Raw genomic sequence first — 26,276 nt, forward strand, 5'->3', positions numbered from 1 at the left:
CATGATTCTTTCGCTGCCTGTCAGGAATAGGATCGCAGGTATGCATTCGATAACTTACGAATGATGTTTGACATAAAGGGCGGTCGTCGAAGTCGACGATATCGATATAGGTCGCTAGAACGTAGGGGAGTTGCACAGCTTCACAGGGCAGAAGATCAACGACAATTATTATCGCGATTTCGATGGGCGGTACGCTTGCTGAGATGCCTTCACCTAAGGACGAGCAATCCTCAGCGTCTAATGCCATGATGTCATCGGCATGAAGCGCTGATACTTTCACCAATGAAATCGCTTCCGAGAGAACTTCGGTCGAGCTACTGAAGTTGAGCAGCGGGAACTTTGCGCAGTTGTTGACCACTGTCACTATGGTATGCGGCGAAGAAACATTTTGGGCCAACAGTACGTCAACTAAAGGTGACACTATGTAGTCGCTGTCAGGAAGAGGTGTTAATATCCTCAAGGCCGCACATGTGACGGCTTGCAGTGACTGCCGAGCATGATCTACAGAGCACAAACGGTGTGACGGTGAAGCTGGGACATGAACAAGCCGATGCAGTTAGAGTTGAAGAACGCCATTTGCACAGTATATGGGCGGCATTAGACAAGAAATCGAATCTAAGAACTTAGAATGACGTCATTTGGGCACTGCGCAAGATCAGCAAGCAAAAAAAAAAGATATTTCGTGATTGGTGATGCTCATGCGTGCTGTGCACATTCTTATGACGGCAGGACTTCGTGTCACAATTCCTCGCAAGAACCCGGGCAGCACGCGGACATTGGACCGATGTCGGCCCAACGTCGGCAAATGGCGGCAAATCACGCTCGCGCTTCTTTCACCCTCATCGCCCCGATGTCGGCTGGCCTGCGTTGGGCCGATGCGGGCGTGCCGACTTTGGGCCGATGTGGACCAGCCAGCGTCGGTCCGACATGGGCCTGCCGTTACTCAGCCCATGACGGCAATCCGTCATTGGGCCTATATGAGCTGGCCGATGCTGGCTTGGTGTCGGCCCCGCCGACGTCGGGTAGCCGCCGGCGTGATCGTTGGCCAATCGTTGGCAACAGGGAGGGCATAGGAGCCATTATTATTGCCTTTAACTGTAGTGCAGTAACCATGCCATAAATTAACATCAATAGAATTACAGTGGATGAAAGAGCACCTTATTTGCCGGTGGGATTCGAACCCCCAACCTTCGATTGAAGTGGCACCGCGAAGGAAGTGGTGACGTTATTGGCCTCGAGGAGTTACGGAGTCGCCCTCTATCGGACGCGCCTCGATTGCGTGCTAGGCAGGATACCGCCGGCGCGCTCCCCATTGGTTTTGCTGTCGGCGCTCTACAAAAACACCTCGCGGAAGCCCTCCAGGGCGTTTCTGTAAGTACTTTCGAAATGAACTGTTCTTTACTGTCAAAATAATCATTTTCGACGAACTGAAAGCACAAGATAATCTACAGTCGCTGTCTCTTGACAGAAAACCGAGCACCCGCTTCACGCTGTCACCGAGTTAGAGACCCCTGAACCGGCTTCTTGCGTGAAAGGTAGTCACTCGCTGAGTGCAAACTATGTGGAATATCTCGTTACAGTAGACTATCTGTATAACCAAACGGAGCATAACAGAAAGAAGCCTCAAGCCAGCGATCGCACGGGTTCGCGACGACTGACTGTGCATCTTCATGTATGAGCGTCTGCATGTATGTTCGTACTGATGGTTTCGCTTTTGCTACGAGCGCGTTTTGGCACCGCGCTGTGAACTTTAGGCCGCAAAATATGAGACGCTATTGCATGGACGCTGTCAGAGTAGTTCAAAAACAATTTCCTTACAACTGCGGCTTCGGTGCGCATGGCAACTTTGTGATCTGCCGGCCCGACGATTCAGTGTTTTTTTTTTCGGTCTAAATTCGTGTACGTTTCAATGTCATTTGACAAGTTGTCTCGCACTGCGTATTGATCGGTCTTCTCAGCTGGCAAATGCCGCTGCTTCTGTTTCTTTATTCAGCGCAATCGTTTCATTTGGTGCTCACACAAAACGTGAGCAAATGCGACGCCTTTTTTTAATGCTCCTTAATTATCGTTCCGTTTGCATTCCAGTGAACTTGCCGCTCTCTGCCATCAAAAATTCTTAGACCAAAGCTTCACCACTTCGAGATTACTGGTGGAAGGAGAACCAGTCTACGAGACCGAGCATGTAGTAGCATGCGACGCCTAGGAAAAGAAAGAAAATACAGTAACGTTTGCCGGACTTGTTCTGCAAACGTCGGCTGTGAACTAGGACCCACATGAACTTGAAATAGCGGTGAATGAATGAATGAATGTGACCTTTATTGAAATAAAAGGACGACTCTTGGTCGCTGTTGGGGATAAGGTGGGAAAGGGGTAAGGGGATTAAAGGGTGATGGACACTTTCACGTCACGTCCACAAAAAATAGCGGTGAATAAAGTAGAAGGTATGGCAGCAACCAGCAGCCGCAAAACAGGATAGTAATTATTTGGCGTGTACCCCAGCAATTTTGGCAGCAGCGTCGTGTCTAACGCCAACAGGGTGGCATCTTTCCCACGCAAATAATTGTCTCCAAGAAAATACATGGGGTTGGCCGGTGGGCCGAACACGGAGGCAATGCAAAATTTATGTAGCTTATGAAGCAATGCATGCCTCATCAAATGGGAAGGTTGCCTGTCGGCGTCCCGCGTCGGCGGCGTCAACACGAGTGATGCAAAAAAAATCGTCACGTGATGGTGTCACCATATGACGTCATCATGACGTCACAGATCGCCAAAATGTGTAGCGTCGTTATGACGTCACATAATGTGACGTCACATGATCACGTATTCACACGTCATGGTCGCTTTGCATTGCCTCCGTGATCGGTCACGGAGGCCGTGCAAAACCGCGTTAGGTGCAGAACGCTTTTGGAGGGGGGCGCGGGAGAATCAGTACATCGACTCACAAGAAGATGGCTTTCGCCTTCTAGTCATCTTTAACGAATGCATAAGGGACCCTGTGCGTTTTTTAATTCAACGTATCTAAACAATGACTTGCGCATCTGCAGCCGATTTTGTGAACGCTGAGCACGGGGCCAACGATCAAGAGGTCGCATTGGAGGGTTCTGAGATGGCATCGCACGTGGTAAAAGGTAGCTCTTTTACCATCCTGTGGTAGATAAGCATGATTTGCCGGCGGGAAGCGCGCGCGAGCCATCGTCTCAGTGCGCACTGTCTGCTACTCAACGAACATCGCAGGCCCGACGCAGTAGCGGAAGTCTCCGTCGCGGAAGTGCTTGTTGCACATAAGACTCGTAGCGGATGGCTACTTGCCGGTTCTTAGCTTTACAACCCATGCTTCACGCTGTTTCTTGTCCCGCGGTTACCAGTGCAGGCTGACACTGGGCTCCTTTGCGTAAGCGCTGCACAGCGGCACCGAGCGGTAGAGCCCCATGTTCGTCGCCTTCGGAGGCAGCCACTCTATTACAATGGTTTCAATTGAGTAGAAAATGAGAGAAAATTTCCGAATTTGAACGGACCGCAGCACATGTCGGACTTGAAACTCGTTTTCAAAGCATGCGGCAGTGTGCCACAGGCAGCCGACGCGGCCGCTGAGACCACGTGATCCTGCCAAGCACGTCACGCCGACGGTGGCGCCGGCGTTTCCAGTGGTGGGCCTCGAGGCCAATATAATCAGCCGGGCGGACTTGAAACCGATGCGATAGTCTCGGTTCTGTGAGGCAAGCGAGCGATTCTTCGAACATCGCTAATTTCGTTAGCTTGTCGTCCTTCTGAGGGCTGCATATTCGCTTTCCCTTTATTTTTAACATTCGTACCCGACTTCAGTGAAGTAATCTTCGAAGACTACGGGTTAAATACAGCGCTAAAAAAGACGGGACAAGAAAGGACACGAGACCACGGCGCTTCATGGCCTTATTTTTATGAGGCTGTATGACGCGCCCATGTAGGAAACAGTGGAATCAGCAGTCAGCAGTGCTCTTATAACTACGAGATTGCGATAGGGGCGGCGGTGTTTTACTGCCCCTGTAAATACTGCCAGAAGAAGACTATATGAATTACAGATATGTCGATTTACGGAGTTCCCGATTTATCGAACTAATTTGAGCGCGGTCACCACTTCAAGAAATCAAGTTTAAGCAGTTCTTCAAGAATAGAACTGACAAGATTTAAATGAACATCACTTGCTCGTTATAGATATACTGCTTGGAGGGGCGAAGCGCTGTCACAAACATGACACTCGACGCGCATCTTGCCTGACTTTGCCCGAGCGAACCACAAGAAGTCGCCATTTTGACGACGATAAAAATGAATACGTTGTTAGGACACATAAAGTCACGACTGCCGGAATACGAGCACAAATTGTAGCGATTTCCTTTACAATCATTTCTTGTGAGATGACGAAATGCGTATAGTTAACATTGGTTAGTCGCAGTCCGCACGTAATCATAAAAATTGAAAGAAGCAGTTTATGGACATCCTATATTCTCATGTTGAGTAGAGGGCACCCTCAACACGAAGGGAGGAGCTCCCTGGATTGTGTTTTTTTGCTCAGAGTGTAGTTCAAGAGTGTAGTTCACAAAGAGGTGGTGGGAAAAGTCGGGTTTGCTTAAGTTTCATTTTTATTTTTCACGATTGGTTTAAAAAAAAACACGTTTCAGATATTTCGCTAATTTCTTTAGATTTATTTGCATTAAGCCCGGTATAGCTACGTGGAACCGGCAAGTCCCATTTTATTTTCGTTTCTTCTATTAAGGGTGAGGCGGTAGGGCAAGCAACGTCCACGGGCGACAGTGTTTCCTAGTCCTGTCTTCTGAGAATTTGCTGGCGCACTGCATGTTGGAAGCTCTAAACGCGCAATGACCGCCAAGCTTTGACATCACATACTCGGACACCGGTGTCTGCAGTGTTATCACATATCTCAAATTTGGCAAATATTAAATGGACGTAATAAACAGGACGCACCACCGACGTTAAGAAGTAACCAAACTGGCGCAATGTATTCAAATATATATATATATATATATATATATATATATATATATATATATATATATATATATATATATATATATATATATATATATATATATATATATATATATATATATAGTGTAATGACAAAGAACGACACCGGGGCTCTGGCGCGAGAGCAGGATGCGCGAGGAAGAGAAAGACGAGGCAGAATAGAACAGCCGGCCTAGTGAACAGGCGTTGTGTCTATTTCCCTGTCTCGTTCCTCTACAATGGCGCAGTCTCCGTTGTGGTTCCGGGGAACTACTTGTCCGGTGACGCACTACTTCGCGGCAACAATGAGCACGGGCTCCTCTCGCCCAGGGACGGCGTACATGCCTCCTCGCCACCACCTGCCAATCTGTCGGCGCTTCAGGCACCGTCCGTGGACGGCGTACAGGCCTCCTCGGCGGCTCCAGCCCCTTCATCGACGCCGCAGTACCAATTCACACCTTGACATCGCACGGGTTCCGGTTGCCCCGGAACGCGGTTGACGCTTTCGATGGTAAGGCTCCCTTGCCCAAAACTCTGACTAGATCTGAGTTTCCACGGGACGCCGTCCACGCGTCCATGGCCATGGGTTGTGCCACCGTGAGTACCGGAGCCGTTGTATCCCCCGCAGATGCCGGCCCTGGCTCTCGGTGCGGATCACCCGACAGCGCCGAGGAGCTGCTGCGTACCATCGCGCAAGTCCGCGTCGCGACTAACGCGTTGACAGCGTCAATCTCCGTGCTGTGTCCTACCGCCTTGCCAGCACTGCACTCGCTCAATGCCGCGTTGGCCGCCGCCGCCTCGCAAGATCATGAACAGAGCTCACCCGAGAGCCGCAGAGCGCTGGGGTATGCCCTCACGGAGCTTTCAAACCAACTCGGCTGGTTGGCGTCGTCATGCTCCGGAGTTCCGCCTACCGTATCACCATCACCGGCTGCCAGCGAACTACCGGAATTCCGCGGCTTCCAAGACGACGCCGGCAATTGGGTGGCCACCGTCAACGCTCTTGGAGCTCGTGAGGCGTGGACGGACCAACAGAAATGGTGCGTGGCCATTGACCGCCTTCGTGATGCTGCGAAAGCATGGCACAACTACGAAGGTGTGAAACAACAATCCTGGCATCAGTGGTGTGCAAGATTGACGACTGTTTTTCGACCACTTTCTCATGCCTGTGATTCCCTCACTGCCGACTCAATTTATACCACGGATGGGATAGGTGAGGCACACCACCTCGACGTGGCACCTCGACCCTCCACCACCCTGCCCTCCCTCGGTGACCGAGATCAAGAGCCGCGTCATGACTGTGTAGCTGTGCCCTGCACCAACGTCCCCGCTCCTGAGCCCCGGCCCGATGGTACAGCTTTGTCCTGCAGCTCCTTCACAGGAAGCTTCGCGGAACGCTCCGCGCCAGACACCGACACAGGCCGCCAGGTGCACTTGTCGCGACCCACCTCATCACCTTCCTTCCTTGTGACCAAGCCTGCCTCCAAGCCACAGAAGTCGATCACGCGAGCCCCAGGCTTACCTTCACCTTGGCACGTGGACAAGCCGGCTCCTCCGTTTGTCAACACGCTACCCGTTCACAAGCTGGACGAGCCCGTGCCAGCAATCGATATTAATGTGCTCTCAGACTCACCGGAGCTACGTACGCGAAGTTCAGCGCAGTCACTGGCCGAGTGCGCAGATGGTCACCTTGCCCTGAGTAAGAGCCAAGCTGCTGGTACTTTTGACCGGCCAGTACAGCCTATGTGCGCCGATGGCGTGACTGATGGCTTCCGCAGCGATGCTGTCACATCCATGACTCCGCGGTCGGCGCTTCTAACACATCGCAGACGCGCACCGGAAAGCGCTTGCATGGACGTTCCGATCCTGTTCAAGGATGTCTCTCTGATGGAGGACGGAGAGACCAACACGCCTGCAGACATCAATGACATGCCACTTCGATCCAAGTGTCGCTCTCTTACGACCAAAGAACACGAAGTTCTGTGGCACGCACAGTATCCACATGTGTGTGGCACTAAAGTAGTGAGAAGTGATGACGCGGCAGTGCGGAAGCTCGCCCCGAGGTTGCAAAAAAAGTGCCAACTGCTCGCATCGTCTTCCGCCGCTCACCACGTTAAGCCACAGCGCGACCGAGGCCTTCTGCGACCCCCCCCCGACACAGCCAGCATCGCCCCCCAGAATGTTCGGCGGCTCTGCAGGACAAGTCGCGGTGTACACCACACCGACCATTGCGACACAGCCAGTGCCGCCCACCAGAGACACTGTCGGCAGCTGCGGCCGCTCGCAGTCGTGGCCGAGTGTAATGACAAAGAACGACACCGGGGCTCTGGCGCGAGAGCAGGATGCGCGAGGAAGAGAAAGACGAGGCAGAATAGAACAGCCGGCCTAGTGAACAGGTGTTGTGTCTATTTCCCTGTCTCGTTCCTCTACAATATATATATATATATATATATATATATATATATATATATATATATATATATATATATGTGTGTGTGTGTGTGTGTGTTTATTGTAAAGGCGTTGTTTATTGACGGCGACGGGGCACAGCGAGTACGGTCACGACGTAGCGCAGACTCGCACTCTCTCACGAGCAGGAGCACGCGGGGCGTCCTCTCCGAGAAGAGAGGAAGAGGGCGACCCACCATAAGGCGCTCGAGAAGACGACCCATTACAGCGGTCCAATACTTCTCTACAATTACTCCAGGGAGGAACGTGGGCTCTGAAGTGGTGGTGTCATCACGAATGGTCTTCCGCAGCTCTTGGTCATGCGTCGTAAATGTCTTGGGAAGCTCACTGCCCTTATGAAAATGAGTCTTGAGTGTCTAGTGTCGACTAGGTGCGCTCCTAATGAGTCACTAGACAGACATTAGACATGCAAAGCCTAATGTCGTTTAACATTAAGTGTACATCGGAGAGTCAAATGACCATGTGCACTTTAATTTCTGGTGACTGAAGTGTTCAGACTTTCAGTTGCCGTTCCTAATGTCAAAACGCGCATCACAACAAAGAAGTTAAATAGCCTTAATCGCCACCGTAAAATCAGTTTATCACAATAGACAAGTTCGTCTTTCAGAGACTACAAGCAATAAACAATTTGTGTTGCAATGTACACAAATATCGTGTTTCAGTAGAATGCGTAAATATTTTACATATATCGCCCATGCACCGGCGATCGAAGAATTGCTGACGACCGCAGCAATGTTCATTATATTACCTGCCGTATAATAGAAGTAAGCATTTCCTTATTTTTAAAAGGCATGAGTCGATCACATATGCAAATATGAACAGATATGATCAAGTGACACTGCGAACACTCGCTCAGGGGCCCGTGTTGCCCATTTGTCCAGTAGAAATTAACGGAGGAGAGTGGGGATTACCCGCACGGCGTCGCGAAGGATTTTGGGGGCGGAGAAGAATTGGAACTGTGGACAGTGGGTGACGTACAGAAAAAAAGTTCGTTATTGTTGTGATAAAAATTAGGGACTGTTCTTATGCATGGTGCACTTACATATATGTCCAAAACAGAATGTTGTTGGTTGCAAAGATACGCGGACAAGCGTTTTTCCCAACCTCAAACTACTGTCTCTATCTCTCCTCGCTGTTGCAACGCTGGTCAGAAGCAGCCGACAACCAAAGTTCGATTTGGCCCAACGTCGCGTACATCCTTCTCCCGCCCCGCCTCCTCGTAATGTCGTCTCCACGCGACTCTCTTCCGTTCTCCACGGCGTCAACTCCTCTCTCCCTTCACTCCTTCCTTGTCCCATTCACCTCCTCTGTGTGCAACGTTGGGTGTCGCCTATCACACCCTACCCATTCCCTCCTCCTATCTTAATCCCTACCTCTTTCTATCCACGGGAGAGGGCAGTAACTTGAAACAAAAAAGCGTTTCTTTTGACAAAACAAAATCTATAGTTGTATAACAAAATCGACAGCCATAACACATTCCCAACATGCACACACGGGTTAAAAAAAGCCATAAATACACTTTTTTTTATGTACAGCTAGTGACAAATAAAAATAACAACATTGCTTTATTTTCTACGGAGCGCTGTTTGAAGAGAGGGTCAGCGCGCACCAAGGAGATATTTATATTTGTTTTGATTTATGCAGCGTCATTTCGCGTTTTTGCACTTGTGAAAACGTCGCACCTTTTACGTGCACCTCACAGTCAAAATAGCGCCTTCGTCTTCAAGTGAGCGCTCGTCACCCTCCACCTTTCCCGACGACTCGCCTAGGGAGCTTCTGACGAATTTCACTAGCAAATGGCTGTATAAGCCTGAGACGGCCGTTCGAACAATGAAATGGCCGTCACATGAGGTACGGAAGGTTCACAAACCAAAACTAAATTCGAAACGCGCGCCGAACCGGACTATTTCGCGGAGCAGTACATGGGCAGTAGCTCCGCCCCCGTAGCCTTCCCTTCATTGCCAAGAAAAGTTGTCCTTGGGGGCGCTTTAGTTGTTTGACGGGTGCACGATGCGCGCGGTTTGTGTGTGTGTGTGTGCCATGCTGTGTTCTGCATTGCTTCGTTACCACGTTTATCGATTATGCACGTTGGTTACTTGATTGAATGTCAGTGTACCTTCCAAGACGATCTAGGTCCTAGTCTTGTGACTGAAGGCGAGTGCGGACGTACAGCAGCCTTTTGACAAGACCGTCGCCGAGTGTACGGTACATTGTGGAATGTAAAGCTGAAGAGTGCACAGTGGATGCCTGATTTTGGTAAGTTCCAGAATATTTCTGAATTACACAGCTAGGTTACTTCATTACATGACGTCTTTTACGCAGGAACCGAGTGTGATCGTCTGGGCGGTGTGTTCACTCTGCGGGGATGATGGCCAGAGGAAGGATGATAGACAGGTATGTTTTACGCTATGCTCAATGCTTTCTGTGCACTTTATACGGTTGTATGAAGCACTCACCATGTGCGTTCACTACCTACAACTGCAACGGGTGGATGAAGGCGCGTTGCTTTGCGCGATACTCCGCTCGCTTTTGTAACGCAAGCGTTTCTTGTCATGGCGCTCTTCTTCCTTGGCTGTTTTTTCGATTCCAAGAATGCCTGTCGCTCGGCCCGCCCGCTTCCCGCTGCTGCTTCTCTACTCGGGAACTGGTTGACCTTGGGGACGCCTGCGCGATGTATGTGTCGCAGGGAGGGCAACACTCGCCCTTTTGGGCGTAGGGGACCGGAGGGGGGAGGTGAGGTAGGAGGGAAGGACTGAGAGCATGGCTCTTTCCCGGAGAGGGGACGGGTCGCGACCGAGGAGAGAGAGAAAGTGGCCCGCTCTTGGCATTCCGCCGCTCAGAAGCGATCGTAAACCGAAGGAAGAATAATTTGCAAGATTTTTTGTATCCGAGTTGTGATTCTGTAAATAAACTTCTTAGCGTCGTCGAAAGTTATTGAAATCGACTACAGCTGTATACTGCACGAGATCATCGCCTGAAGCTACTTGTACGATGGCTTATCACTTCGGAAATAGAACTGCTTTAAACATAACGTTCATCGCCTAGCCTTCTCATGATGCAGGTACAAATGAAGTAACTTTTCAGGAAACTCAGTAATAATTGGCATGTAGTACGCGGGGAGGAAGATATAAAAACACGCTGCGGCTGCACATGCGCGCGCGGTGCTCTTCAGTGGCGTGTGTTTGTGGCTTTCTCCGCGACTACTGCACCGCGCTTGTTTTTGTTAGAAGTTAGTTGCACTATGGTTAGGATTTTAATCTGACTGTGCAAGGTCGTTGCTACGAGAAACGAACTTGCGTTGGGTGAACCTAGAGTTACCGTATATGCTACCTTTAGGTAGCAGAGTTGCGCATCTGTCTTCCAACGCCCCTAGCAACCATTCATTGCGGAGAAGCTGCCGCTTGGGCCAATTTTTTTATTTCTCGACGCCGCCGCTGCAGCGAACTGAATTAACACTCGCCATCGTCAGCCACTGTTTATTGCCGGTCTTCGACACGCCAGACAGGTTAATCGGCGTCACGGTAGGCATTTCGCCTGCAAAAACGAAGTGCGACTTCACCGCATAGCTGTGGTTGCTAGCCGGACCTATGCGCAACTCTGCTACCTAAAGGTAGCATATACAGTGACTCTAGGTGAACCCACTTGAAGATAATACAAGTCAGTGAATTACGTTATATTCTGGTACTAACACCATGTGTACAGTAATTTGAAAGAGCACAAGATGTATATAATTATCAATTCTAGACAAATATGCCAGTTGCGTTTGGCAAGGTGCCCTTTGTTGCTATATTTGTGTTTGAGAAAAATGATGTGAAATATTTTTCCCGTCGTTATATTGTTTCCTGAAGCATACTGGTTTATATTAACAGAAGTTGTTGTAATGGTTAAGCAGCACTGTTCCAAGAGCTTTTTATCCACTGTGCTGGGGTGGCAAAAGCACACCTCAATTATGTGCTTATCTAAAGTTCATGTTTCTTTTGTGAGCTTTTCTTAAGGCAGCATGAAACTGAAAAAGCGCTCTTATTTGCAGGTTGTGCGACTAAGACGTAGCATTCATTGTGAGAGTGCTACTTTAATTTTATGAAGTAATTATTATGGGAAACAAATCTAAATTCTCATATGTAACTATGTGTGCAGAAGTTTAGAGAAGGCTGACAAAAGTGGTTAACGGTTTTTTTTTTTATGGCTTGCAGCACTACAAATTCAAACCGATAGTCCAGGCATTGATTGGCTTTAACACGACTAGAATTACTTTCCTAAACGGCTCAAATTCATCATATAATACAATATGTAAAGCTCGGCATTATGGAGTGTGCATATGGGCCACACATACTCTTATTTTATCAATTTATGCATTTTATATTGTGTAGCAGAGCTGATGTAATTTTCGTCATTTAAATGACCTATATCGTAATCTGCGTTCTCCAACCACATAGTGTTTACTAAGTACATAAGTTTCTGAAAGTTCGGCTTGCAATGGCACCATTACAGTTGTCTGCCATGAGCCGTTGCTCAGGTTATACTTGTTCTTATAGCGCAATCTGAGTCCATCATTCAAGGCCCTTGCTGGTATATAAACATAGACTTGCCTGAATACATTGTATGTATTGTGTGTGAGCTGTAAGGTCTGTGTGGTGCGCCAACTCATGAATGTTTTCTGGTATCCTTAACATATGTACCCGGTGATCTCACCTGTTCGTGGAACTGAAGCAGACGACAGCTTGCAGACGAAGATGGGAGCGTTCTACCTGTGAGCCTGGTCGAGCTTATATTTTATGGTAGGCATTTGTTTCAATCTTTACAAAAAGTTCGACATGTTGCGCCTGCTCATGAACCTATTGCAACTTTTTTGAGGGAATTCTAAGATCAAAGAAACAAGACCCTAGACGTAACTCATTAATGTATACTTGATGCTGGACTTGACCTTCTGTGTTGTTTTCCTGTTTTCTTACAGGATTTGCTGAAAGTTTCTATTGGAAATGCGATATAAGATGCAATTTTGACTAACACTAACTTCACAAAAGTGCTTTTTGTCAACTACCTGCACGGGGCCTTGGCAGTACATCTAAGTGTTCTAAGGTGCACGATGTGTTGGATAAAGTTTTCTTTGCAACTCTTATATATTTACTGCGATCTTTCGTGCAGGATACACATGCATGGATACACATACATGGATTCCCTACAAGGACCCTGCGCATCAAAAGCAATCTGTCATCAATGTTAAGTAGACAGATTAAACGAAACGAAGATATGACAGGTGTACACCATATTTTTCTTTCATTTAACCTCTGCATGTTTCCCAGTCAATAAATGTTTTTATCCATTTTCTTTTGTTGAGAAATGTCTTTGTACAGCACAAGTGTCGTAGAAGGTGCATACATGCACTTTTGTATGATGCTTGGCTGCATGTGTATCAACCAGCAAACACATTGTCAGGCACAACTAATATGTGATTCCGTACTATCATCCGGACATATCATAAATCTTATCATGCACTGTAATAGTTCTGTTTCAGGAATCTTATGAATGTCATTGGCCACGAAGCACAAGCTTGGCCGAGGGTCATTGCAAACAGGATGTTTCATACTCACAAGAAAGTCACTCATAAGGACACATTAGAATGACGGTGGCCAATATGTTTTTGAATGACATTATGAGTACATTAAAACAATTCTGAAGAAATACATTAGAGAATCAAATGAGTGTTGATGTCAAAGGTCGTTTCATGCTCACTAGACTATCACATGTTAATACGCATCGGACTATCACATGTTAATCCGCATCAGACTATCACATGTTAATACGCATCAGAATGATCGGCCAATATGTTTTTGAATGGCATTTCAAATACATTACAAAATTCTAAAGGGACACATTAGAGCGTCAAATGACTGAAATGTCAGAAGTCATTAGACTTTCTTTTTGAACTCGTCTCACATTTTCATAAGGGTGCACTCTTCAGCGAGCCTGGCGGTGTCAGAAATAGGCGCACACTCCGATGAATTCGTCTTGTATGGAAGTATCATGTCGATGGTGTACGACGGGTGCCTTCCGTACAGTAAGAAGGGTGAGAAACCAGTAGTGCTCTGAGGGGCTGTGTTAAGGGCAGAATGGCATCCCAATTGGTGTGATCGGCGGCGACGTACATTGAGAGCATGTCACCGAGCGTGCGGTTAAATCGTTCGGTTAGGCCATTCGTCTGCGGGTGGTAAGCAGTAGTTTTGCGGTGAACAGCATGGCACTCTTTGAGAATGGCTTCGACGACTTCCTACAAGAAGACATGGCCTCGATCGCAGAGATGTTCCTGGGGTGGACCGTGACGCAGTATGAATCGGTGCAGAAGGAAGGAGGCACCATAGGGCGCTGTAGCCGCTGGGAGGGCGGCGGTTTCGGCGTATCGCGTTAGATGGGCAACACCGACGATGGCCCAGAGGTTACCAGCCGAAGTCAGAGGAAGTGGTCCATACAAATCAATGCCCACGCGCCCAAACGGACGGTTAGGGCAAGGTAATGGTTGTAGAACTGCTGGCGGCACGTGCGTTGAAGGTCTTCGGCGTTGGCAATCGAGGCAGGAGCGAACGAACTTCTGCACGTAGCGGTGCATCCCTCGCCAGAAGTATCGTTGTCGAATGCGGTGGTAAGTTTTGGATACCCCAGAGTGCGCGCATTGCGGGTCAGAGTGGAAGCCCTCGCATATTTCAGAACGCAGACTGCGGGGTATCACTAGTAGCCACTAGGCCAGTGCTGGGCAGTATCGAAGATACATGTATCTTAGATCGAAGATACATGTATCTTAGATACTATCTGAGATACTCATCGGGCATCTTGTATCTGTATCGCGATACGTCTCGAAATACGAGTATCTGTATCTGTATTTCCGATACATTCGATAATGTATCGTGTATCTTAAGCTACAACATACTTCTACCGCGATACAACCATGCGAAACAATAATCGCTGGCCAATCTCCACTTCTCAAGCCGGTACTGGTGCCACTAAGCCATCTGAATACGTCTAAGGGCCATGACGTTACTTTATTTTTAGGCCAGAGTCATCCAGTGAGGGTATACGATCAGGAAGACAAACACGCGGACGTCTACGCCCAGCCCACGCACCTTTTGTTTTCTCGATTTATTTTCTTTTTATTTGCGCCAATGCCGCGACACTTGCTCTTAGCCACTGTCCTGCGCCGCGTACTCCTCTGCATGCGGCGTCTATCGCGCAAATTCCGATGTTGTTACAGTGTCGTTATTGAGGATTCGCTTGCGTCTTGCTTCTTAACGAAATGTGATGCGTGCAAGAATGGGTTTGCTTTGCGTCGCGTGGATTTTACATATCAGCGATTTGAAGGATCTCGTGGATGTAAGTTTGCCCTGCATGCAATGAATTAACTTATATGCAAATAAGATTCCAACAACTTTAGCACCACTGCCGGATGCTAGATCTAATACAGCAAGCTTTTACCTAACAGAAAATATCTTGGCGTACCGTATTTTTTACTTCCACCTACATTTATTCAAATAATTTATGAAACCATAATTTGATTGTTAGCACAAGTGCTTTCTTAGCTGTAATTTTGCATCACATACATTACCTAGGTCTGTGCACTGTTTTTCCGGTCTGGTCACTGCTCGAGATTTTTGCTTTATTCTTCTAACTGTCTGCTTTATATCTACTACTGTTTACACATTTACACGTTGCTAAGGCGATTTTGAAAACAAAGCAGTCAGCACGTCAGAAATGAAACTTCATTTGGCCGAACTTGTGGCCGGGAAACTGAAAGAAAAACTAGAGCAATGTACTGATAGCGGCGAACAGGGCGTCGACCGTCGATCAACTGACAAGCGGTCCAGCGCGTCGGCTTTTATACAGGCGCTATCGAACTTTCCAGCAATATCCCTGGTAGCGGCTGTATCTCTCAACAAAGCTGGAACATTAGCGTGCGGCGCGCAAACTTAACAAAACCATCTACTACATTTGCCAAGCTTCTCGAACACTGCTTCTCGGACAGCGTCGAGCGTTGATAACCGTCCTTCCTTGTGAAACCCGAATACATAAAAATAAAGCAAGAAGTGGGCGTGGTAATATTATTACGTGGGCGTGCGTTGAGTGTGCAGAGCAAAATATTGTGCCTACCGCTTAAGAAAATAGCGAAATTGAGTTTGCATAATAATAATCGAAATCATTAGGAGTCATCTTAAATATGTTAGAAAGGGGATTCGAGAAACATTGTTTTACTAAATGCTCCGTTTTACTCATGAGCGTCCCAACGAGCCATTTCAGCCATAGGATTTCAGGCGTAGGAGGCGTAGGAGGCGCATAGGATTACTTCGGATAGCGGCCTGCGAAATTTCGACTTACCCCGTACCTCAAGAAGATACATTTCTTTTTTTTACGTATACGTAATCTTGAAGATACAGAAACGCGTTTCTTTTTCACGTCGGTGTAGCATTGCGATTACAAATAATGTGTGAGAAATGGTCCTACGTGACAGCTTATGTTCCGTAGCAGCTGCTGTTTCATTTCTTTATTGCGGAGCTCTTCCTAACAATATGAACGGGCTTTGCGTGCTATGTATTCTACACCATCACAGGTCTGATGTTTTCGGATTACGGAAAAGTGGTTGGCAGCATTTCACCTGCAGCTTTTTTTCCTAATGTGAGGAGGCGATAAATATGACTCTTATAAGCCATGAAGGCTGCGCAGAGCGATGAAATAAAGCTGCCGAAAAAAATATAAAGCGTTATACTCTCTGACAAGAGAATTATTATACGAATATGAGTTCGTTCTCGCTCGCAGATCGCCTGCACTGGGACTATATCATGCAGCTATCTTTTTTTTAGGAATGGGGGACCATCCGATTATTCTGAGAAAGCTTCGTTTTTTTTTTTTTTGGTGTCGCAAAGGAATATTTATTGCGTATAGGCCGCATTCACAGGGCATGCTCTGATGACATTTTGCCGTCCCGTAAGTGAGAGGCGTTGTCACCACACTGCGCAAAATTCTCTCCATAAGCAAAGGGCCTGTGGTACAACATATATGGATCGCAAACGATTTTATTTGTTCTATTCCACTTTAGTGTTCATAAGCCGACTGCAAGAATCAAAATATGAGATTAGGCGATTTTAGCAGTTTTTGTTGCATCACACATGATAAGTTAGTGAGTAAGCATAGTCGAGAAGGAAGGATAACGGGGAAGATGGAAAGACAGGGATGGTAGGCAGCGTAGGACAACCGGTATGCTACGCTGCAAAGGCGAAAGCGATGGGGGAGTTTGAAAGTTAGAATCGTACGAAAGTAAGAGAGATATATAGAGAGCGGTATCATACGCGCAAACACACAGACGTACACATCACTATCAGTGTACAGCCGCTCGTTAAAGGAAAGTCAAAGTTTGCGATAGTACGCTAGTCACCCCTGACACCTAGACCTTAAGGTATGAATTTGCTGCTGAAAACCACGCGCTCTGCATACGCCATGCAGAGCAAGGGACACGGTTTCGCTAAACTCGAGTAATTAACTTCACAATCAGCCGCGTACAAGATGCTGAGGTGACGCACTGCATGGCGCGTCGACTTCTTTTGTTCCGTTCAAGGCTTCCCGACAACGCATCTTTAAAGCTCCCCCACCCTGTTCCCCTATGTAGGGTAGCAAACCGGTTTTAGTAAACTGGTTAACCTTCTGCCTTTCCTACTCTAATACTTCTTCTCTCTTCCCGAGAACACGTACAGTTTAAGTACTTAGCATTTCTTCGTCTTTACAAAGTAAAAAAGAAAACTGTCACGTTTCAGGTAACATAACTTCTTCACTTGCAGCCTATCGCGTTGTGCAAACAGGCAGACATACGTCGACGCCGTGAGATCACAAATTATACATTTTGTCATAGGCCATTAAGCAGACGCGAAGAAGAACAGGCGCAGCCTGGTCTGATTCTTGTGGGATACACTAGCGCGCTACACGGCCCCCTTCTAACGAAGATGCCGCGAAGATGCCGATGACTATAGCCTCGCGGCGTACTGTATTGGTCAGTGGCACCAGTATGTTCAATCCCCTATATTAAAGACCAACTTACCGCCAATAATATCTGCATTTCCACAGTAGTCACCACCGCCGCTGCAAAACAGGTGTCATCTACTATCAATCCCACAGATACAGAAGAACCTGCACTGGAATTACACAATTTAGACACCCACGAACATGAATTGAGAGCAGCATTCTTTCGTCAAAGTGCCCAGAAAAAATCGTTGACAATGCATTTGACTGCGCTCGCGCTTTGGACCGAGGTTCGAAATGGAAGACAAAAATCACCGCATCTCCACTAATGTGGATCATGACGAGTGGTGAAGCACTGGGTATTGCACCGTTATGTCACCGTACGTCACCCGCACGTTGCCACAGCGCATTGAGTGACGTAAAGTGTATATATACACATGTATTTATTTGGTTCCTCTTCAATGGTCTTCAGTTTTAATCATTTTGATATAATTCGTGCATCGTCCTGAGTTCTGGATTCCGTTTTCCCTATTTAGCACTGCTTAGCGGTGTGTGAAATCGAGAGCCAATGGTCAAACTGTCAATCCTTCAGAACTGCGACAGATATTTCATAGGTGTTTTTTTGTGTTGCATATGACATTTATATGAGATTTTATAATCGTAATCGCAACATACACACACGTGTCACATATGTTTCGTCGGGTATAAACATCGGGTATGTGCCCTGAGCACGAACACCACACAAAGGACAAGCCTAGACCCTAAGGTGCTTCGGGTCTAAAATACGGAGATAAAGATAGAACGTCAGGGGCAAATTTAATCCCCACGTACTCCGCCGCAGCCCCTCTGGTCAACTCTAGATTAAGCCGCCACATCAACATTCTTAAACAGAGCAGTCGACTGTATTTCAAACCCCGCACAAGGTGGTTTAGCGAGGAAATAAAAGCCGAGAGACTTACTGCTCAGGGGGAAAACACGCAAATCCGACCACTATCGGGGTATAGGCCATGCGGGAAACCTGGTTGCAGCGTGTGCAAACACATGGTGACCACTAATGCGGCCGAAGCTTCCTATTCGGACTTTGAGTATAAAATTAAAGACGACCTTAATTTTGACTCGTCTGTTGTGGTAAGCAAAATTTGCTGCGAGGTGTGCAAGCAGGAATATTTGCAATGCCCACGAACTATAGGTGGCGCGCCGTGCTTTTCAAGATGGCGCCAGGAGGAGGGCCAACCCGATTGTTAGCATAGGAACACATAGGACGTGCGGACGTACGGACCATGCCACTTTCACCGGATGAAGTTATGAGCTGCGCTGAAATGGATATGAGACTAAAATACTTTCCCAAACCATGGAAAGTGCTAAGTACTCGCCACCTAATTATTTGCTGCGAAGTGAAAGGTTATATTTCAGCTCCGTTACCCTGCATAACGATGCTTTGCGAAATCCTGTGCGTGCTACATAAACCTATATGAACTAGAATTGACGTATGAGCTGAACGGCACTCCGAGGTAGTACGTACCGAGCCTGCCTGACGGATTTGCCGCAGTAGTAGGCCGCCAGCGAGTAGCGCCATCGCTGCTGCGCGTGATGATGGCTTGCAAACATAAAAGTGTTCTGCGATAATACCCCTTCGTCATTACTTGCGCAGTCGGAAACGCGGAGTTACGTATTCAACGGAACACAAGCATTTAACATGCCATTCAGTAGCGCTTGTGTCACAGCCATGCTGAGACTAGCCGTGTGTACTTCACTCGCATGTTGCAGGTTCGATCAGCACGATCGAAACATGAATATCGAAAAGAATGCACACGTGTGCTTTTCGCAACGTCGAAGAAGTTCGCCGAGAGGCGTGGATTGTGGCCGTGACTGCACGCTCCATTTCACCATTTCGCTTCGCTGGTCGAGCTCGAGCGTGTTGGCGGCATGCGGCGCTCCATAATATCCACAATAATTGTGATACACGCAATGCACAAGAGGAACTCGCTCAAGGATATTATACATTAAATACAACCTAATTGACTTACGAGTTACGAGCGTGAAAGAACACTAACGCACGAGGGGACGTGAAGTGCAACTCGCTCTTTGTGAGTTAGCAGCTGGTGGTATCACTATCTCTCGGTGCTTTCACAGTCTTCTACGTCCAGTGAAAAATCCTCGTCGTCAAGATGGTTTCTTTCAACATCACTGCTGACAGCAATCTGAAGAATTTCATCCGCCGAACGACTTCGACCACTCCGCGTCACCACGTTTACAATTAGAGAGACGTATGGGCGCGGAGAATGTTTTGCTCTCAGACCGGTCAACAAGCAAATCGCTTGCAGTGTGCTGCCACCTATCAACAAACGTACAAAAACAAGCGGCGCAGCGGTGGCTATGAAACCCAACACCACCAACACACTGGCGAAGGACGGCGTGGATGGAAAGCGTTCGCTCCACGAAAGGCGTCGAGCAGACGCGTCCTCGAATGATTGAAACGTCGCTCGCACGATTCCTACAGCGCTTTGCTGACAAAGGATAGAGGCCCTATTTTAATGTATCGCCAACTTGAGATCGCTCAGTTATACATGAGCACATCGCGAGCCCGCACGACCTCCCTCCCGCGTACAGTGTTATGGGACTCATGCACTACAAGAAACACTGACCAATTATATATACAAGTAAAACAGGATGAGCTTCAACTGAATATGTCAGACGATAACATTTAACTTACCTACGTGGCTACAGTAAGCCTCGCGAAGCTGATAGTATGTGTACACTGTCGGCTAGCATTGAAAGCGCGAGTTGCCACGTATTTTCACGAAAACTTCGCTTCTCGCAAGAACGAATCAGATTTCTCGTGTCACGGAAGGCCCGGTTTGTTCACTGACGCAGGGAACATGCAAAGTCGTAGTGTTCATTTCTTGCCAACGCGTTAACACTGCGCCTAGCACAGCCGAACAAGGGAGCGACTGCATAGTGCCGCCATTTTGTCGTCTACTAGCCCTCCTCGAGAGGACGCTCCTCCATTCCGCTCGGTGGCGCGACAGTCTATGGGCATTGCGAATATTGGACAGACAGAGACCGAGTTCCGTTTAAGTTTGAAAAACTAGGGGCCCCCCCAGACGTCCCCTACTGTCTGGTCTCCAGCCTCCTTCTTGCCTACCTTACATTAGGGTCGCCCATCAGTACAGTGTGCTGTGTTTATCTTGTTGATTGCTGGTTCCACATCTTCATAGAAGCGTTCGACTAAATGGTCATCATAGTTCGACGTAGGCGTGTAGGCCTGTACCATTTTAACCTTGTACCTCTTAGGAAATTTAATTACAATAGTCGCCACCCTCTCTCTAATGCTATAGCATTCCTCTACGTTGCCAGTTTTATTTTTATGGATAAGGGATCCAACCCCGAGTTATCTTCTGTAAAGAAGGCCACGATACTATACGACGTGCTAGTTCTTTAGCTGTGTTAGGCGTCATCTGTACTCCTAATTCACAAAGTCCTATTATATCCGTTTTGACACCCTCTAGGTCACGGAATCGCGGTGCTAGACTCGCCCCTCTCTCTCTCTCTCTCTCACACACACACATACACAAACAAACAAACGTGGTGTTCCTACGAATGTAATTTCAAGTTAAACAAGAACAACGACTTGAATCCATAGGTAAAAACAGCGCGAAGAAGACGCAGACAAGAAAGAACACAGGACTAGCGCTGACTGCCAACTGATGGTTTATTGTTAAAACGCGCAGAATATACACAGATACAGAAAAAAACAGGGAAGGGAAACATAAGAAAACAGGGAAAGGAAACATATATTTCTTGTCCGCGTCCTCGTCGCGCTGTTTTTAACTATGCATTCTTACCAACTGGCTCGCATTCACTCGCTTTTAAACGACTTGAAATGCATCAGTGGGTTGACAGAAAGCAGGAGTCTTCGAAGATTACTTCACTGAAGTCGGGTACGAATGTTAAAAATAAAGGGAAAACGAATATCCAGCCCTCAGAAGGACGACAAGCTAACGAAATTAGCGATGTCCGAAGAATCGCTAGCTTGCCTCACAGAACCGAGACTATCGCGTCGGTTTCAAGTCCGCCCGGCTGATTATATAACGTCACCGCTTCCTTCGCGGTGCCACTTCAATCGAAGGTTGGGGGTTCGAATCCCACCGGCAAATAAGGTGCTCTTTCATCCACTGTAATTCTATTGATGTTAATTTACGGCATGGTTACTACACTACAGTTAAAGACAATAATAATGGCTCGTATGCCCTCCCTGGCTTATTGGTCTGTTTATTAACTGACTACAGTCTAACAAAAAAAATGAACCCCTCAAAAAATTTGTCTCTTCTGTGCAGACAGTAGGGAAACTTGTGAATCAAAAGAACTATCTTTGTGACATTATCTAGGCCTCTAACATAGAAAAGAAAGAATGGCGTACTTTTGCGACATCGCACTCGCGCAAAATACGTACACGATATATATATATATATATATATATATATATATATATATATATATATATATATATATATATATATATATATATATATATATATATATATATATTTATATATTATAAAGAGGTTTATTAGCGGCGACGATATTCGACGCTACAGCGACAGTCAAGGCGGGGCCGACTCTCAGCGCGAGCTGCGTTCTCTTCGAACCGAAGAGGGCGACCCACTGGAAGGTGTTCGAGAGGACGACCCATTATCAAGTTCGAACGCTTCGCTACAATTACCCCCGGGTAGGAAAAGGGAGCCACCTGGCGACCTAGCAACTAGTCACTATGAGGGGGTCGTGGTAGGGCTTCAGGCGCTCCACGTTGACAATGTCGCGCCCTCGACGGCGCATGTCCGAAGACGGTTCTATGGGTTCGATGAGGTAGTTGACCGGGGATGTGCCTTCGACGACACAGTAGGGGCCTTCGTATTTGGGCAGTAGTTTGGAAGAGAGGCCAGTTGCAGTGGTAGGGACAGAGAGCCAAACGAGCGCTCCAGGGAGGAACGTGGGCGCAGAAGTGGTGTTGTCACCGCGAATGCACTTCTGCCGCTCTTGGTTATGCGTAGTGAAGGTCTTGGAGAGCTCACGACACTCCTCAGCAAGTCTGGCTGTGGCAGAAATAGGCGCACATTCAGAGCGATCCGGCTTGTATGGAAGTATCGTGTCCATGGTGTGCGACGGGTGCCTTCCGTACAGTAAGAAGAAGGGTGAAAAACCAGTAGTGCTCTGAGGGGCGGTGTTATAGGCGTAGGTGACGAAGGGCAGAATGGCATCCCAATTGGTGTGATCGGCGGCGACGTACATCGAGAGCATGTCGCCGAGCGTGCGGTTAAAGCGTTCGGTTAGGCCATTCGTCTGCGGGTGGTAAGCAGTAGTTTTGCGGTGAACAGCATGGCACTCTTTGAGAATGCCTTCCACGACTTCCGACAAGAAGACACGGCCTCGATCGCTGAGAAGCTCTTGGGGTGGTCCGTGACGCAGTATGAATCGGTGTAGTAGGAAGGAGGCAACATCGCGCGCTGTAGCCGCTGGGAGGGCGGCGGTTTCGGCGTATCGCGTTAGATGGTCAACAGCGACGATGGCCCAGCGGTTACCAGCCGAAGTCAGAGGAAGTGGTCCGTACAAATCGATGCCCACGCGCCCAAACGGACGGTTAGGGCAAGGTAATGGTTGTAGACCTGGTGGCGACACGTGCGTTGCAGGTTTTCGGCGTTGGCAATCGAGGCAGGAGCGAACGAACTTCTGCACGTAGCGGTACATCCCTCGCCAGAAGTATCGTTGTCGAATGCGGTGGTAAGTTTTGGATACCCCAGAGTGCGCGCATTGCGGGTCAGAGTGGAAGGCCTCGCATATTTCAGAACGCAGACTGCGGGGTATCACTAGTAGCCACTGGCGGCCGTCGGCGTCGTAATTGCGTCGGTGCAGTAGGTCGTCGCGAACGGCGAAATGGTGGGCTTGACGACGCAACGCGCGAGTGGATGGTGTTGCTGACGGATCAGTGAGCAAGTCGATCAGCGAGGTGATCCATTTATCCTTGCGCTGTTCGGTAGCGATGGTGTGAACGTCGATTGAAGCAACAGCTATGTGAGATACTGAGCAAGGGGCATTGTCGTCAGGCAAGGGAGAGCGCGAGAGGGCGTCGGCGTCAGCATGCTGGCGTCCGTTGCGGTACAGCACTTGGATGTCGTAGTCTTCCAGGCGAAGTGCCCAGCGGGCGAGACGGCCTGAGGGATCCTTCAGTGACGACAGCCAGCATAGTGCATGATGGTCGGTGACGACATCAAATGGGTGGCCATACAAATAAGGTCGAAACTTTGTAAGGGCCCAGATGATCGCCAGACACTCTTTTTCCGTGACCGTGTAATTGGTCTCGGCTCTGGTAAGCGTACGGCTTGCGTATGCCACGACATATTCGGGGAACCCTGGTTTGCGCTGCGCAAGGACAGCGCCGAGGCCTACACCGCTGGCATCCGTGTGTACCTCCGTTGGGGCCGTAGGATCGTAGTGGCGTAGTATGGGAGGAGACGTCAACAAACGACGGAGCTTTGCGAACGCGTCGTCACACTCGGACGACCACGACTTTAGGGGTCCGTTACCTCCAAGGAGCTTTGTCAGCGGTGATATGATGGTGGCAAAGTTTCGTATGAAGCGTCGAAAGTACGAACACAGTCCTACGAAACTGCGCAGTTCTTTGACGGACGTAGGTTTGGGAAATTCGGCCACGGCCCGAAGCTTGGTCGGATCGGGAAGGATTCCGTCCTTGGACACGACGTAGCCGAGGATTGTCAGCTGCCGTGCTGCAAATCGGCACTTCTTCAGATTCAGTTGGAGGCCGGCGTTGCGCAAACGCGTCAAAACATGCCGCAGACGTTGGAGATGCGTGGAGAAGTCCGGAGCGAAAACCACGACGTCGTCAAGGTAACACAAGCACGTGTGCCATTTCAAGTTGCGCAGAACGGTGTCCATCATGCGCTCGAAGGTCGCGGGCGCATTACACAGACCAAACGGCATGACGTTGAACTCGTACAAGCCGTCGGGCGTGACAAAGGCTGTCTTTGGTCGAGCGTCATCCGCCATGGGCACTTGCCAGTACCCCGAGCGCAGATCAAGAGATGAAAAGAATTCGGCTCCTTGCAGGCTGTCAATGGCATCGTCTATTCGAGGTAGGGGATAGACGTCCTTACGGGTGATCTTGTTGAGCCGTCGGTAGTCCACACAGAACCGCACGGAACCGTCCTTCTTCGCAACGAGAACAACGGGAGACGCCCATGGGCTGTCCGAGGGCCGAATAACGTCGCGTCGAAGCATATCGTCGACTTGCTCATTAATGACCCGACGTTCTGCGGGAGACACGCGATATGGACGTTGCCGCAGTGGTGGTTGGGCGCCAGTGTCGATGCGATGCGTAACAACGGAAGTGCGGCCAAGAGAAGTTTGCCCGATATCGAAAGAAGAACGAAATTCTTCCAGCAGGCAGAGAAGTTGGGAACGCTGGACCGATGTGAGGTTGTCAGCAATGGAGGACCTAAACACATCAGCAGGTGACGAATCGGACGTGGAAACAGCACTGAGCGTACGGGAACTGGGACAGTGCGTGTCGTCGGGTGCGTCCATAACTTGTGCGTCTTCGAGGGGTTCCACTCTGCCGAGAAATTCCCCTCGCACCAACGTAACAATGAACGGGGATGGGTTGGTCACAAAAACATCCGTGTCGCCCTGGGTGATTTCCACGGTCGCAAATGGCACCAGCAAGCCTTTCCTAGTGAAAACGCGGTCACATGGAGAAAGGAGTGCAACGGCGTCGCAGAGACCGGTGCAATAGACTGACACAGCCGTTGACGAATTTGCAGGAACTGTGATGTCGTCTTTGACGAATACCTTGGTCGCAGCCGATGAACTGTCTGCCGGCGTCAAATCTGAGAATGGTGAGAGCTCTATTTCGGCTGGTGCGCAATGAATGACGGCATCGTGGCGGGCGAGAAAATCCCATCCCAGGATGACGTCGTGAGAGCATGAAGAAATTATAATGAATTCGACGGCGTACAGAGCGTCCTGAATGATGACGCGGGCGGTGCATACCGCCGTCGGGTGAATACTTTGGGCGCTGGCTGTACGGAGGGAGAGCCCGGAAAGTGGCGTCCTCACTTTTCGTAGCAGGCGGCTTAGTTTAGCGTCCATAACGGATACGGCGGCTCCAGTATCGATAAGGGCAGAGGCGCGAACACCGTCCACAAAAACGTCTATCACGTTCGATGGGCTTCGCTGAGGGCTTTCGCAGTTCGATAGCGTCGCAGCCCTTGCCTCGTGGACTGCGACGACTAGTTTTCCTGATCGCCTGGGACCGGACGTGGCCGCATCGGTGACAGCGAGCGGCGTCGTGGTGACTGTGAACGGCGGGTAGATACAGCTGGGCGAGACGTCGGCGACGGAGGCGTAGGTGGGTCGTAATATTGGCGGTTCGACTGGCTGGTGGCAGGCGACACGTCTCTAGGCGGCTGCACGCGGTTGCAATAGCGCGCCACGTGGCCGGCGTAACCACATGCGAAACATATGGGGCGATTGTCAGGTGTGCGCCATCGGTTCGCTGGGGAAGGGCCCGCCCATGGTGCAGGACGGGATTGACGGGGTGGCAACTGATAGGACTGCATGGTGGGCTGCAGTCGTGGCCTGTGCGTGACGTCGGCATAGGTTACCGGTACATCCGCTTCGAAAGAGTGAGGTCGAGCGGAGGACTCGGCGTAAATGTGTGGTGCAGCCGTAACGATTGGTGGGGGCGTTCTTGCGACAACTTGGGCGTAGCTCAAAGGTGCAGGAGCCGGATGGTGCTG

General features: G+C 48.8%; 1 long non-coding RNA gene across 1 annotated transcript; it reads left to right on the top strand.

Moving 5' to 3' along the window:
- Nucleotides 1-10,114: 10,114 nt before the first annotated feature.
- On the top strand, nt 10,115-12,776 carry LOC125756317 (uncharacterized). The gene is made up of 3 exons (XR_007414363.1): nt 10,115-10,772; nt 11,103-12,248; nt 12,616-12,776. It is a non-coding gene; the product is annotated as an uncharacterized LOC125756317 (long non-coding RNA).
- Nucleotides 12,777-26,276: the final 13,500 nt, after the last annotated feature.

Source organism: Rhipicephalus sanguineus, chromosome 11 (assembly GCF_013339695.2).
Source record: "Rhipicephalus sanguineus isolate Rsan-2018 chromosome 11, BIME_Rsan_1.4, whole genome shotgun sequence".
NCBI lineage: Eukaryota > Metazoa > Arthropoda > Arachnida > Ixodida > Ixodidae > Rhipicephalus > Rhipicephalus sanguineus.